This window comes from Filicampus tigris, chromosome 1, assembly GCF_054856515.1.
Source record: "Filicampus tigris isolate MCC_2025a chromosome 1, RoL_Ftig_1.0, whole genome shotgun sequence".
Classification (NCBI taxonomy): Eukaryota; Metazoa; Chordata; class Actinopteri; order Syngnathiformes; family Syngnathidae; genus Filicampus; species Filicampus tigris.
The window spans coordinates 37,558,124-37,570,557 of NC_141217.1; the positions used below are offsets into that span (position 1 = coordinate 37,558,124).

General features: G+C 41.0%; 1 long non-coding RNA gene across 2 annotated transcripts in view; it reads right to left on the minus strand.

The window, feature by feature from the left end:
* Positions 1-2,412: 2,412 nt before the first annotated feature.
* Positions 2,413-12,434, minus strand: part of LOC147153949 (uncharacterized) — a 50,176-nt gene continuing 40,154 nt past the window's right edge. For both annotated transcript variants that reach the window (XR_015087849.1, XR_015087848.1), the window contains exons 3-5: positions 5,728-5,857; positions 5,299-5,463; positions 2,413-4,045 (exon numbers count right to left, since the gene is read on the minus strand). This is a non-coding gene — a long non-coding RNA (uncharacterized LOC147153949). The remainder of the gene's footprint in view (positions 4,046-5,298; positions 5,464-5,727; positions 5,858-12,434) is intronic.

Genomic DNA, 12,434 nt, shown 5'->3' on the forward strand with positions numbered 1-12,434 from the left:
GTGCAACACTTGATGAAATAAAATGGAGTAAATTCAACACACCATTTGTTTTCAGCATATTTGCAAATGGTCCTCGGGTCATCGTTTGGACACGGCTGACCTAGACCATAAATTGGGAGTCAGGCTTTGGCAAGTTCCCAGTTGACTGGGAGAGAAATTCCAACAACCACAGGAAGAAATCTTGTTGGAAGTCTTCCCCAAAAAGTGCAAGTGGAAGTCCTGGGTCACGCTTTGCTGTCGACGTGACGCTCATCCAGTCAGTGTGTCAACAACCTCTTGCAAATGTGTCCAAGGCTGCCTTGGCTGCGGCACATCTGAACTCGCGTCCGTTGTTACGTTTGCACTCATTGTGATAGCCAAGTAGATGTCACGCTTGTTCACCTCCAATATGGAGGATGTCATTGTTGTGTAAGATGAGTACAACCTGCTCAATTGCGTCTCTCTCAAAGAAATTCTCTCAAAGAAATAACTTTTTTTTTTAAATTATTATTATTATTATTCATTTCACAATTTGAAGCAATTAGGCAATATCTCAAGACATTTCATCGGTAACACTAATGTCAAAAGCTAATTGTAAGTGGAGATGGCAAACATTTTTTTGACGCTGATTTCAAAAATGTATTATTTTCTATCACTTCAGGTTGTTTTTTTAGATCTTTTCATTGTTTGTTTTGAAATTTGACATATAAAAGCTTGCGCAATACAGACTTTAGCAGGCGTTGAAAAAATACAACCACTGCTGAACTTAATCCTTCATTCATAAATATCACAAAATATATTCATGTTATCATTACTATTATTATTATTATTATTATAATTATTATTATTGAAACATGATATGCTAGGGAAAAATGAGAGCAGATTCAGAATCAATGCAAAAAATCAATTTTGTGTGAATGTGTACTTGCATCTCTGATTAGAAAATGCAGTAAAAATGTTAAAAATCATCACCTCAAATTAAATCTGTACTCTGTGTAGGCAACTTGAGGGAATAAAGTCATCATGTTATGATGGTGTTTTGTTTGTCAAGGAAATAGTTTTTCACAACTGCAAGTGTAGAAGACCCCGAACAAGCCCGTCTTATCACATATATGCTGATGCTCAGAATATTACTTTGCTTCTGTTAATGTCATACTTTGGCTCTTGCTGAAATATCACGTTTTATCCCCGTCTTACAACTTTTTTTTCCTCATAGACTCACTCATTTTTAATCATGTGCTATTTTCAATAAGAGCCGAACTCTCCATACTGTGTAAGTAACGATCTGTTGGTGAAAAGTTTAGCATTGAAAACTTTGCTTTGATTTCCACAGCCTGACAGCCCAGACAACCTGCACCAGTTTCTTTGGGCCTCCATTTGGATTTTCTTTTTCTCATTTGTAGTCTGTGAGCATTCCAAGTCAATCGACTTTCTACATCGAATCGCTTTGCAAACTGAAACATGTTGAGACTGAAAAACTGTGACCCACTTCTTTCAAATAGACGTGTGTATTTGCATATATAATGCCCCATATGCAGCATTTAGCTCCCAAAGAGTTTTAATTCAACTTCTTAAATATTGAAAGTATATATATAAATAGGCGGCACGGTGGTCGACTGGTTAGCACGTCCGCCTCACAGTTCAGAGGTCGTGGGTTCGATCCCGGCTCCGGCCTCCCTGTGTGGAGTTTGCATGTTCTCCCCGTGCCTGCGTGGGTTTTCTCCGGGCACTCCGGTTTCCTCCCACATTCCAAAAAAAAAACATGCATGGTAAGTTGATTGGATACTCTAAATTACCCCTAGGTGTGATTGTGAGTGCGGATGTTTGTCTCTGTGTGCCCTGCGATTGGCTGGCAACCAGTTCAGGGTGTCCCCCGCCTACTGCCCAAAGACAGCTGGGATAGGCTCCAGCACGCCCCGCGACCCTTGTGAGGAGAAGCGGTACAGATAATGGATGGATGGATATATATAAATAACAATCCCAATGATGAAACTGCCATGGTTTCAGTAGATGTGATTGAGCCTGTCTGGTTTGTTGTGGCGTCCGAGCTGCAAAGCTAACAGGTCACCCCCCCTGCCCCCCAACCCCTCTCCAGAGAGAGGCCAGTCCTGACTTGCAGCACCTCAATTTGGCTTTTGTAAAGGAGAAGGCGAGGCCTCCTGTCATGCTGCCCACTGGGTTTAGAACTCGTGCTTGGAGTGCTCCAAAGGCTGCGTGATTAATGGTGGGGAACGCGGAGGGGCCAGCCTGCAGGGAGACACTTTGCCTTGGAAAGACTCTGCAACTTGAATGCACAATTGGGGGGGGGGGGCTTTGGCCAAAGCAGCCTTTCGCCTGAGCCATCTTCTACTTTGTCCAGTGCAACCTAGCAATTGTCCGGTGCATGTGAAATAACCATTGAATCACAAGTCCTTCCAAGCAGGGATTGTTTTTATTAAGCATGGACCGTATGTGACAATCAGTCGAGGACTGTATCAAGGGATTGTTTCTTTTGAAAAAATATTTGACATCATTCAATATGAGCACCGTCCTGTTTGTTCCACAGTCAATTGCGTTATTTTTTACAGAGCAAGAAAAGAGGCCTAGAACATGCAACAACACTCTTGACATCCACAAAACCTTTTTTTTTTCGAAATGCTGTATAGCCTTCTGCAGTGCAGTAATTCAGCCTTAAACACGACTGGTTCACGTACTGTAGTTTCCCGAAAACGTGTGACAGTTGAGTGCCGTGGGATTCAAGATGAGCGATGCTAATGAGTGTTACTAAACGCGTGATTGAGATGAAGATGGCGGCTAATGAGCCCGGGGGCCACTTTGGAATGTGCTGATGACCATCTGGGCCAAGCAAGTCCAATACTGCCTTCACATACCAGCGACCCCACTTTGGAGTTGGGGGAGACGCGAGCCAGAATTCCACAAGTTTGTTTTGTTTTTCTTTGACTTGCGAGCGCAAAGTTGAGATTGGAGCTCAATATGGTGGCAGGAGAATGACTCAAACCACCACAAAGATGCCTTTAGTCTGCTAGCTTTATGCTAATGCTAACACATAATGGGAAAGGCTTATAGAAGAACTCTTTCAGCAACTCAACTGAACTCAAACGCTGCAGCAACATATTTAAACATTCAATGTAACAGTACTCACAGTCATGTATTGTTTATCTTCTGCAAGGAGCTGAGACAAGCTGAAAGTATGTTCTCTACAGAAGTCTATTTACAGTATACACCTCTGTGCATAGAAAGTTAATTTTTTTGCATTCTGTTTAAATATGTTATTGCTGTTATGTTTTTGTGCAGCACAGTATAATAACACTGGCCAACAAATGCTTACAAATTTTTTAAAGTTAAATTTTCTTGATTTTTGTTTGTGCTGATTCATAATCAGCGCTCATTTTTTTCTCTGGCACATCAGGTTTTCATAATAATAATAAAAAAAATAATAATAACATGCATTTTGTAGTACTACTTTTAGTCATATTCATGAATTATTCCGCAAGATTTTATGTCAAATCTAAAAACAAAAAACAAACATGACATGCTAGAAAAAAAAGGAGATTTTTTTAATATAAAGCCATCTTGAATTTAAATTTGCTCTTGACCAGTGTAATTCATTAAAAAAAAAAAAAAATACATCACAATTTATTTTTTGTGAGGAGGCTGGAACAGATTAATAACCTTTTCATATCTTTCAATGGGGAAAGGCGATTTGAGACACAAGTGATTTCCGTTAAGAGCATGGTAATGCAAGGAATTGAACTTGTATGTCAAGGCACCACCGCATACGTTTCGTGCATATGCGAGTCACAGTTAGAACCGAATGAGGACAGAGGGGAATATGCGTCAATGAAGTGTGAGGATGAGCCACTGGGACACGGCGAGGAGAAACACGACGACAACTGGGCTGCGCATGACTCCTTTTGGCTTCTGCGCTGCCTCTTGCGCCTCAGCGTGCCGTTCTGGAACCAGATCTTGACTTGGTCGCCATCTCCACTCGGCGAGGACCACGCAGGCACAAGCTGGTGAAGGTCACCCGCCGCTTCCCTGGAAGACGAGCCCGTACAGCCCGTCCCTGTGTTGAAAGCGCACACAAGAGCAACTTGTAACAAGTCTAGACCGCCCCCCAGCCCATGATGAGCGTCTGAGACAAGCACACGGCCCGGGTCTCTTCACGGGTCTTCAGTCACACTTGAGACGTACAGCGAGTCAACCTGTCGTCTCTGTCGTACGCTCGGGCAAGGTTGCCTCCTGAAGCAAAGAGTCTGAGGGAAACACCTGACGCCAGCACGGCCGCCTGACAGGCCACATTCATCACGCCGACACGCACGGAAACACCTGCCACCACCCCATCTCAGTCTCTTAAATGCTACCTTGGGACATCCACGGCAAATAATCACCATGTTGATAGCGATATCGCATGCAGGGCTTAATAGGGACTTAATAAGCCCTGAGCGACATGACACGAAGAAGTGAACATCTTAGAAACAGCTGATGGCAGAGGAGCTAAGAACATCTCGTTATTCGACGTAAGCTAATTTGTCTCCAGCACGCGATGCAAGCTCTGCAGCATCTGATAGTCGCCCTTTAGCATCTCGTGTCAAACAACATCGGGACAAAATTGGCTGCCAAATGGAAACCTAACTTCTGGACGTCACGATTCACCGCACCGAGATAATCGACTCCGAATGGTCAATGCAACAGTGAAGTTGGTTCTGGCGTGAAACACGCACTGCTAACAATGTTAAAAACATAGCCCAAGTTGTCATTCAGAGAGGCAATGCAAGATGGCTGCCCTCTGGCTTCAGTCACCAGAAGGCAGGCTGACTGTCTTTGCTGTGCTCGATGGGATATTTAATGCCTTCGAAGTTCTTTCAGAGTTTTTTTCAGATCCCTCTGATACTTTGAAAGCCCTAAGAAAATGACTGGGAAAAGCCTACTAGAACATCTTAACTTAATTTGGGGTTAACCAGAGGCACTTAAAATGGTGGTGCGTGATGGCTCAGATTGGTTTAATTCCGAAACACAGCCACATCTCCAGTTAGACTGGGGTGTGCATACTTATGCAACCACATTATCTCACTTGTTTATTTTTACTTGCCCTGTTGATAAGTTTTTTTAATCCACTCACCCGCCGTGGTGCTGCAGAAATAACAAATTCTAAAGACTTAATGCATATAGACTTTTTCAATCTGAAAAATATTGATCCAACTTTTTGGCTTTCAAAGTTTTCAGTATACTTCTTGACTTCCATGTTATTGCGAAAGATTGACAAAAAAGCTTTTAACAATCATCATGCTCGATATTTTGACCAAAAGGAATATTTACCCGATGGCTCCGAGGCGCTTGTCTGTGGATTCATCCAGTCATGGCAATTTTGCTCGTGAATGACAAGAAGGCACAGAAGTGCCTAGGTGGTTCTGAGCTGCATCTCAGCCTGCACAGAGTCCAGCCAGCTGCAACGTGCACATCTTTGCCTCCGCCAGATTCCAGCTGCAAGTCACAAAATAACACGAGCTCATGTTCTTCTCTTTCATGTAGACGGGGACACTTTTGCCAGCCTGTGCCCCGCAAGTAGTGCCCTGTAGCTGCAGGGTGGGGTGGGGGCGGGGCAGCATGGATGTCCCACCTCATCAAATAAATAAATTCAAGCCGCTACAAATGGGGAGAACTCATGTCTGTGTGGCCAAATGCAAGATTGAAATGTAAACGTGTAAAGCACGCATTTGGAATAGCAATGTGGAACACAATGTTTACCAGGAGGCAGCCGCGGTCACGTGCTCGCGAGCCGTCCAATGGCTGAGCAAAGTCAACTTGAAGCTTCTCGGCGACTTTTTCTACACAACATCGTCACCGAAGAGCAGCTGCAGCAACACACTTTGTTCATCTGTTAGGATATTAGAAAAAAAAATACATTTTCAAATAAAAAGGGAGGTGCCGTTAGTTAAGTAAGTTAGGAAATATAATGAGTGGAGAAGGAAAATGAGTGACGTCACCGCTAAATGACAGAGAGGCGAGACAAACGTGCATATGGCGTCTGATTCTACCAGTCCTTCGTCGTTCTTTATTTACGGAATGTTGTGTTCATTAAAAGGAGATTTCGCTTGTGGCTGCACAACCTCAACCTTCGTTGTGGTGGTATGTTTTTGTTTTTCTTTTCTTTTGTTTTTCGTTCGGCGCGTCGTCAGGATTTAAACGTCAGACGAGGGCAATTTGCTGAACGCCGCCACAATAATTTAATTGCAAATCTTATATGCTGAAAAGGTCTACGTGCCGGGTGCTGCGATTCGTTTTAATCAGTTAAATAAATGCGTTATAGTGAAAGGACACCCTCCTCCCCGCGTTGTCTTTTATTTCAAATAAACTTTAAAATAAATTGATCGTTTTGAAATGTGGTAGGTTATATAGTTCTTAAGACCATTTTAGGTTGTTGTTTTTATTTTTCTGTTGTTGTGAAACAGCACCCAAGTGGTCATGGGCTTCCCTGCATGGGAGTGGCCTGTCGAAGCTCAGCTTGCAAGCCTGCCAGCGCGCAAACACAAAAGAGACAATCAGCTCTTACGTTCTCTGAGCATAAATCCATATTGACTATACAGCAAATAGACACCGCATATTTGCAAGTGGCCCTGCCTACCTGCCCGCCTGCCTGTGGTGCAAGTGAACCAGTCTGATTGCTCGATTTGAGTGCAATTACATAAATCCAAAATATCGGTATTCCAATCGCACAGACACTGCGATTTGTATGTTTATTTATTTATTTATTTGTTTGTTTGTTTGTTTGTGTATCCCGCAAAAAAACGTGCAGACGTTTTTGTTCTTGTGTTTCTCGCATGCGCGCACAATGGCGTGGACAGAGGCAAATGTTTCCACACTGAAAAGTATTATGGTTGAATTTACTCAATTACATTTCGTCAGGTGGTTGCACAAAATAAAATCATCTGGATCCAAGTACATTTGTTTCGTAAATGTATAGTCGACTTAAAAAAATGTCTGCATTCACGTGATCATATTTCGTGCAACTACTTGAAGAAATCAAATTGAGTGAGTGATGCACAGCATTTGTTTTCAGTGTATGCACGCCTCTGCCAATGATGGATCTTGCACTCTTGCTTGCAAATTGCAGGAGCCTTCTTCCTCCCTCTTCATCTTCACCTCACTTTCACCTGAACCTCCTGCATGGCTTCACTCGCCTCTTTTGAAATTGTGCCCAACTTGGCCAGCTTTCCCAATTATTTTTCATAATGAATTGAAAAAAAATGGAATGTCAAATGTACTCAATTGTATTTCATAAGGTGGTTGCACAAAATAAAATCATCTGGATCCAGATACACCTTTTAAGGGGTCTACTTACGAAATCGACGATTATATTTTGTGCAACCACTTGAACACTTGAATTTACTTGTTGTAAATTCAACAACAAATGAATTTCAGTGTAATTTGATGCATTTGGAATTATTAACGAAACTATATTTTTATTGGGCAGAATTCAGATTTTACACTTAAATGTCCTCTTATTTTTGTTATAAAATAAAATAAAACACAATTTTAAATCAGTTTTTGTTATTATTTGGAGATATACACGGGGGGAAATGGTGTGTTGAATTTACTCAATTTTAATTTGTCAAATGGTTGCACGAAATAAAATCATCTGCGCCCGGATACATTTTCGAAGTGATTTAATTGTGTGCAAGCACTTGACAAAATAAAATGGAATGAATTCAGATTAGCTTTGTGTCATTACGGGAAATACTGTCAAATTCAGAATTTGCTCATTCGCTTCAGAACAAAAACTACACTTCCGTGTACTGACGCAAGGGCAAACAAAGCATTCCTGCTGCATGGTGGTTGTCCTTATTATCGTTTTTACTGATATCTGTTTTCGCTACCAGCGATGGGAAGGAGGCACTGAAGTCACGCAACTGCTGCAGGTCTGCATGTTCTTTCCCTTCTACCTTACATGCACCCTTGAACAGAACACGCGCTCTGCATTGGCCATATAGGAAGTGTTTGGCAGCCTCCAAGCTCAGCAAGGCCATCATTTAGATCCTACGCCTGCACCACGATTCTCCCTGAACTCTGTTTGAACCGCCTGGGTGGCAATAAATCATTTTTCTCCCTCGCTCACGCACGCACGCACGCACGCACGCGCACATGCGCGTCGGTCGCTCTGGGTGTCACCCCCTTAACAACTTCTCTTAACGTGCCCCTTTTCTCTTTCGCGCTCCTGCTGCCATAACAACAACCAAGAAATGTTCAGTTCATGATTCAATAACACTTTGTAGAAAACGCTGCTTGAAACTTGACGTTTGCATGTTAAATCTTGAAAATGCTGTACATTTGGAGAGAGAAAAAAAAAAAAAAACAACCTCCTGTTCTTTTGCAGAGATGGCGTGTGGGTGTGCGCTTGTGTGCGTGCGCATGCGCAGGCAGTCTGGCCAGATAAGATGAGACGGAGGGAGGAGGCGTTAATGGGCAGAGAGAGGATGCTGCCGGTTAAAACGCTGCATATAAATGGCGCTGTCCTGGCACACGGGCAAGATTGATGGCTCCGGTGCCCTATATTGCTGTAAACAATGCAGGGCCAAATGAAAGGACTTCGGTTTGCTCGCCACACTTCCTAAGTGAGACCAAAACACACAATACAAACACGGACAGTGTCGGTCGCACAAGCCCGTCTTGACTTTTGCATGCAAGCATGCGCGCAAAAGCACGCGCGCTTTCATTTGGGGATGCGTGCACTGGCCGTTGTGCAAGCAGACATCAATCAGGCTGCTGTGAGCACATGAAAAAAAGCAATCAGGGTTTGGATTTGGCCAAATGTGCTATTATGTTGTTTGACGTTGAAAAATATATGAAATGCAAATACGCTGAGTGTATGTGCATGCGCGTTGTGGTCTTTAAAAATAAGTCGCGAAATATTGAAGTATAAATGTTCGTCACTGCATTGAACTCCGTGGAGCTGTTCCTAATATTTTGGACACATGCAGGGGCCAACGTTTGTCGCCACATCTCTCATGCATGTTATTGCAAATTACAACTATAAAACAGTAATAACCAATTGGCGTCTATCAAAAATGATGGTCAATAGAGTTTTTGCTAAAGCTCTTCCCTTAGTGCTGCATTGGTTGTACCCAATGCTGTGGTCACCTAAGTTACAAATAAAAACTCTTATTAAAAGAGACCAAATGTGGAACGTTCAATTCAAACTGAGAATAAAGCAAATTACATTATGATGCAACTCTAAAATCTGTAAAACTGTCAGAGACGTATTCATGAAAGACTTTTGTGCAGTGCAGCATCACAGTGAGAGCTGCCCCGAACATTTTTGTTAACTATTTTAGCTCAACCTGTGAGTCAAAATATTCATCAATAATTCTCCGTGCAATAAACAAAAACCTGCATCCAAACTATTCATTTAGACCACAGGTGGCAAATTCAAGGCCCGGGGGCCAGATGTGGCCCTCCACATCATTTAGCTATGTGGCCCGCGAAATCAAACAAGCATGTCATAATGCTTGCTAAAATCTGTACTTAAATTTAAGATAGTCATATATGAAATGCATAATTACATATATTGCTAGCATATTATTGTTACCAAATCCCTTATTGCAGTAATTTAAACAATAGTTGAAAAAAAAACATTATTCTTGATTTCTGATTTCAGAATTAGTTATCCACCAATTTTTTGTGCACTGAATATGTAATAATATGAGGTGCTGATTATACATTTATATGTTTTCACTGTCAAAACGGCCCTCCAAGGGAAACTGCAACTACAGTTTGGACCGTGACAAAAATTAGTTTGACACCCATGATATAGGCCATCTTCTGACAGTGTCAATTAAAAAAATGCATGAAAACAGATGGAAATGGCACGTCTATCAAAGTTATAATTATTATTGATATCATTGATAACATTACTGTTTTTTTTATGGCGCTCATTAAACCGAACAGCCTCAAAAATGCCAATAGAATTTTTGCCCGCCACAAGTCCTTCAAGTTGACTTAGGTCATCGTTCCCTATGCGATGCGGCGTTCAAGTGCATTTGGGATATTTGAGTGTTGCTTGCAAATCAATCGGCTGCTGGCGTTTTCAAATGGGAGTTTTATGGAAATGAATTGAGCACAAAATGGACGCAGTGCATCTGCTGCTGGCCGCCGAAAAGGAGATTTACGCATCGCTGACACGCCCAGTGGTGCTGTCACTGGTCAGCGCACACACACTAGTCAGCAGCGTGACCCTTGTTTCAACTCGTAGCTTTTATGCAGCTGCCACCTCTGCACACACAATAACAATGAGACGCTTTTCATCAGCTAGCAAAGTGTCTGCTCACCTGAGCGAGGGCACCACGTTTGTGTTGTGTGCCAGTAAAAACGTCAGCTAGTTAACTATATATAGATGTTTTTGTTGTTATTATGATTATTTTCACTCCCATTCAAACATTTTGATAGCTGTTCATGTAAATATTTTCCTGCGTCTTGCAAGATAAAAGCCCGAGGCGAGCATAAATCAGTGCGAGTTGCCAGAGTGCAATTGGAGCTGGAAATCCACTGGAGGGGTTACAAAAGTAACGCGGTACTGTAATGTATTTAGGCAGTATCAAAGTTATATAACGAGTTACTCTCATTTTTGGTAAGACTATTACAGATACTGAGTCTGATAACGCGTCACTAGTTTCAGGACCACGATACGAATGTATTCACTTAATTTTGATAGAAGGGCATCTTATTAATCAGTCACACGAAGCTATTAAATAAAGCAACCATCACAATCAGGAGTATCTTATCACTCTGTGAATTTCACGCAATAAAGTTAAGGAGTACACATTTAGACTCTCCCTTTCAATCATTTCGTTGGCTTTCACACAATTCACAAAAATATTTAATGGCTGAAAAATTATTATTTGTGACGCCAATCACTGTCATGCATGGTTTCATAAAATTAAAATGCAAAACTCAAAATACAAGCAGGATAAAAAGTAAAAAGCAATAAGTAAGTAATAAGAGTCATTGTGCTTTTTAGATGTTAATGGTCATTCTGATTGGCTGTTCGCAATTAAAATGCAAATCGTCTGCCCCGCAGCCACTCGGTAGTCGATGACGTCACGCTACGGCAACCGCAATCGGACAAACTACAATACGCGCCATTAGAGTCTGATGAGCTCGTTTATCATTTCTTTTTTGTTTCAATTCATGTCGAATCTTTGTCTCCATGTGGTAAAGATATTAACAAATAACCGAACTTTGAAATCTCATAATTATAGTTTCATGAAAAAGGAAAAAAATTGTAATTCGGTCAGTTTTGACTTTCTCAATGCGTATTTTTGCTTTTATTACACATGCTATCCATCTATCTAGCGTAAATTAATTTGAGTATGCTGATAATTTCATTTATGGTTTACAGTCTGGGATTATTTATTTATTGGACATTTATCAGTGTATTTATATTAAAAAAATAAATTTTACTGATACAAATATTGATCAAAGGTAGTGATCTCCCACCATAGTTGAAACATTGAATATTATAGCCCACACTATAGAGTTAAATATGCTCATTACAAGTTAACTTAGCAAACTACAAATTTTGCATTTTCCTTTTATATTGTCGAAATCATTATTAAATAAATGAATCCCAGATTTTTAAAAAGTAACTCAAAAGTAACTTAAACTTTAGTAACGGATTTCGCTACAAATACAGTAATAATGTAAAGAAATGTATTACTTTCACACGCAAGTAATTAGTAATATGTAATATATTACATTTTGGAAGTAACTTGCCTAACACTGTTCAGCAGTCAGAAGACACGCATAAAAAATGTTTTGGAGCTGAGTCAGTGTTTAGGCATTTAAAGGAGTGAAGCTCAGACGTCCAGAGTGACTTTAGGCTGCCTTGCCTCACCTGCAGCACATGCAGGTCTGTTTCATTGACTCTCAGAAAAGACTTTTCAACGTGAAGGATTTCAGGGACGACGAGATGACATTATGACATTAATGGGGATCTTCTGACAGGTACGACGCAAGGCGATTTATTCAATCACAGGAGGCTGAACCGATTTCAAAATTTCCCACGGCTATTGTGCCAAGTCACACTGCGTTGAACATTTGAATGCACCTTCAAATATCATCAATAGGCTACGTGACTCATCCAAGTAAAAAGTTAGAAATGCCCCAATTATTACTATAGTGAAAATTAAAAATGTAGAAGTAATCCCTTGAATTTTTTTCTGTTATTTACTGGAGTAAAATACTGGTCTTGATCCCAAATAGGAGAGGCGAATATTTCATCTAGAAATGTACTTACCTTCATTTTGCAATATTGGAATTTGGGGGGCAAATATGAGTGAACAGTAAGCGTCACTTTAGTTTATTTAATGCTATATGTTTTTTTTAATGATTGTGCTATGTGCTAAATGCCAGAAAGTAGGCTAAAGTTTTCGTTGAACTGTATTTCATGGAAAAAAAAT